This window comes from Cupressus sempervirens, chromosome 3, assembly GCF_028749045.1.
Source record: "Cupressus sempervirens isolate cs-2001-9-10 chromosome 3, ASM2874904v1, whole genome shotgun sequence".
NCBI lineage: Eukaryota > Viridiplantae > Streptophyta > Pinopsida > Cupressales > Cupressaceae > Cupressus > Cupressus sempervirens.
Genome location: NC_143120.1, coordinates 461,863,131 through 461,867,359, shown reverse-complemented (window position 1 = coordinate 461,867,359; position 4,229 = coordinate 461,863,131). Strand labels below are relative to the sequence as shown.

At 36.5% G+C, this 4,229-nt stretch overlaps 1 pseudogene; it reads right to left on the bottom strand.

The window, feature by feature from the left end:
• Positions 1-3,218: 3,218 nt before the first annotated feature.
• On the bottom strand, positions 3,219-3,944 carry LOC149567103 (calmodulin-like protein 3 pseudogene; annotated as a pseudogene).
• Positions 3,945-4,229: the final 285 nt, after the last annotated feature.

Sequence of the window (4,229 nt, the reverse complement as noted above, 5' to 3'; positions counted from 1 at the left end):
ACTCTTTGCCTGTAATTTATTTTTTGAAGATGAAGAGGAATCCATGTCACGAGCTTTCTTAATGGCTTCCTGCAAAGTGGGAGGGTTGAGAGCTTTAATCCACCCTCTCAACAGATCAGCTAACCCATCCATAAATAGAACTAGTATCCTCCGTTCAGATACATCTGTTACTAACACTACAAGTTTCTGAAACTCTGAAATGTATGTTTCCAATGATCCCGACTGTTTAAGCTAAGCTAACTCCTTGAAATGGAGTTCTGGATCCTTCCTATCAAAACGTTTAATCAGCCTTTCTGTAAACTCCACATATGAGGTAATGTGTGCATGTCCCATAGTGACCATACCATGATGCCACCACTCGTGTGCTAACCCATCCAGATGAATCGCTACGTACTTAATAGCTTCTTCCTCGGGCATAGGGTTCAATTGAAAGTATGTGTCAAGCTTTTGAACCCAAGCTCTTGCTGTAGACTTTCCTGAGCCATCATAATATGGTAACTCAAGTCTCCCTACTTTCTTTCGTAGCTCATAGCTCTAGTTCCTGTCATGTCCACATGGCATACGTTTCATCCGCACATCCATATACTCCCTAAAGGTAATTGCAGCAGTAAAATCTGGCCCTTCGGCTTCCTAATCTCTCCTCAACTGGTCCTGCATATCAGTAATCTGGGGCTCTAGTACGAGCTGCTCTGGAGCTCTAGGAGGAAATGTAGGAATCATGGGCCTTGAACTCACTGTCCTAGCTCGCTGGGGTGCATGATCGAAATTGTTCCCAACTTGTTCATCTCCATTATGTGTCCCATCCTGATCATTTCCATTCTGATTGTTACCATTCTGATTATTTCCTCCACCCATGTTAGCATTCAACCCCATTTGACGAGCCATGATCTGCATCATAAGATCCAATCTCTGATTTTGTTCCTGTGCCCTTTGTTCTGCTACTCGCTGACCCTGTACCAAGGTCTCTAATAACTGTAAGAATCTTTCCTCTCCAGGCTCTAGACCAGCATTCCCGCCTCCACCTAATCTTGTATTCCTGTCATCTCGGTCACCCATATTGCTGTCTTGATCAAAGAATACCTCCGCTATGTCTGTATGGCTGGATTCTATACCCCCCTGTACAGATGAACTAGACTGTTTAGTTTGCAGGTCTAAACTCCTACTTTGTCTTGCTCTGGTATTGCAGAAATTATAAGGCCCCTATCGCATGCTCAAACATAAATGCTCTGATTTTAGTGTTTTGACATTTCATCAAACACTTTCCCCTCTATCCACCAGTTCCAAATTTCCTATGAGACCTCCACAGGATGGCAGGACTTATAGCTCTGATACCACTGTAATATCCTCCCCTGATTTGAACTTTGACTTGTAGAAATTTTACTTAAGGAATATTGTCAAACACTTTGTATGCAAACTCATAAAGCTGATTTCCTCAATAAATTGCTTTCCAATGAGTAGATTTACGAACAACTATGAAGTGACATTAAAATGCATAATACACATGATAACATTTTCACAAACACTTGGCACACATTCAATAGTATATGAAAAATTTGGAAACTCTTTCAATCTGCTAATAAAGGGTGATTTTTAAATGTAGATGTGCACTTACAGCTGCCTTAAAGGCTGCAACAACTATTCAGACTTGTATTCAACAATTATTATGCAAAATATCAAAATTTGACAGAAGAAACCTGGAATTAGTTGTTGTAGTATTTTGCAGATGTAGTCGGCCAGCCCTCCAAACTTCTAATCAGCCGAAAAAACAAGTAAACTTGATACCAACACTGTTCACGCCGTACTGTAGCAAAATATTGTTCATGCGGCACTATAGCAATAACTAACTTCAGATCTGCATCTCAAACCCTTGTAAATTTCTTTATGCGAACGCCCCAAATGAAACTCAGTGTGTTTCCTGAAGTGAAAACACCCTTGATCCTCCTGACTGTGTCTTCCAACAGTGAAGAGAATGCTAGCAAAGAAGGATTCCATCCTCCAAGCCCGATAATCAGATATCCAACAACATAACATTAATCTTCATCCAAGCATACAAAAAAAAAAAGCTCTTCCATTTCTTTTATAGTGTTCTCACAAGAGCTCAATCCTTCGTTTTCTCAATGTGGGATAAAACATAACTCCCTTTATGTACCTTATGTCTCCAATGTGTTATAAAAATAAAGGGAACTCTTTTAATTTAAATATTTCCCACAAACTATAGTCTATGCATTAATAAAGTTAAATATTTAAATTTAACTTTATAAAATGGCTTTATCAATGCATAAAAAATCTTATCAATGATAAATAAGTCTTCCTGTCGATTTTAAACAATTACCATCGACATACCACTGTGACTGAATGTCTGGCCATGTCCAAGATGACTTACTATAAATAGTAAGTATGCCCAAAGTTGCCTCAGAACCCCTCAGAAAGACCTGCAACTGAAACTGTCTAGGCCAAATGGCCTCTAAGCCCCTTTAATGTCCTAGTTAGCCTACGGGACTGTGGGGAAATAGGCTAACGACAACATCATGCTATGAATGCTAGAAAGGGGACATTACAGTTTCTAATCTAGCTATACTACTCAACAAACTAGTGACAATAACTATTTAGGAGAGACCATGAAACTTGTGAGAGAAGAACTCAAAGCCTTTAGCCAATAATGTCAATTCTTCATAGTCATTAATATTTTAAAAATTAATAGAGTTGGTTTTGATTACATGATCAAATTTGATTTTATATGTATTCTTTTTATTTAAAAATTTAGTAAAATTCTTGTTTTGCATGTTTTTTGTTATAAAGAACATTTATTTTCATACACTATTGTTGGGATTTATGTTTTAGCATGATGATGATGATATGATATTTAGTAAGCACCTAGTTTTACATTAATGAATCAATTGCACAATTACTTCCCCTATTGTTCCATGCTCTTAACTACTTCTATTGACCTTTAATAAAATATCCTCATGCCTTTTTGACTTATGTTTCATATAGTGTCTTGTTCTACATTCAAAGCCTTCAATTTTCTCTAGTATTGAAACATTATTAAATGCCATTAGGAAACTTTGTGAAACTAAGGAAAGCTGTGACTTCTTAAAGTTTTATTCATGTAACATGTTCTTATATTTTAAGAAAATTCAACTGTGAACTTGGACATGTTTTTAAGATAGACTTAAGACATTTTTATCATAGTTTATAAATATATATAGAAACACCAGTTGATCATAAATAATGGACTTGTTTAAAGTTTTATTCATGTAACATTTTCTTATACAATAATTACATTCGAGATTTTAAAAAAGACAGACATCAAATCTTGCCGAGTGCATGACTTCAAGAGTGGCAGGGACAGATTTTGGCCAAAAGAATACTCCTCAAAAATTAAAGAAAAGAAAATTTCTCAAAAATCATGAAACCACCAAATGAGGTCAATAGTAAAAACTACTAAGATTTAATGGTCATCATGTTCTTAAACTCAGAAAAATCTATAAGGCCCTCCAAGTTGTCATCGAATCTACATATCATTCTCTGACAATCCTCCAAATAACGCACACCTTGCTCTAACAATCCCAAATTATTGAGCACTTGTTGAAGTTCGGAAGAAGAAATATACCCATCTTCGTTCAAATCATAAACTTTGAATGCCTCCATTAAAGCTGAACTCTGATTCTCTTCCAAATCAAGAGATTGGTAAAGCCCAACAAATTCATCAAATGTTAAGCTTTCATGATCATCTTTGCTCTGGGAAACACCCATCACCAAACACTTCAATTCTTCCTTTGTAAGTTGTATTCCAAGCTTATTGAGAAAGCAATTGATTTCATGCAAAGTGAGCCTCCCATCGCCATTTTCGTCCATAGAATCAAACATTCTGCTAACTTCATTGGGAACAGATGAAAGTGCCATCTTCTGCTTTTGTTTTGTATGTAAACTTAATTCAGTAAAATTGCTGATCTTGTGTTTTGTGGGGAAGGGATTCAACGTATATATATACACTCACAAATAGAGGAGGAAAATCAAAGTCTAATGTGGGAAGTTAATCTAGAAGAAGTAGAAGCTTCCAGATGTAAGAAGATCTGAATGATTCCCCACACAAAACAGTTGGTACCATTTCCACGTTTTTGTTTCAACGTATTTCAACGTATAAACAGCAAACATAAAACATGGCATTGGGAATTTCGTCGTGATTGCAAGGAAACATAGGGAATAACTCTTAAGTCAGGATTACG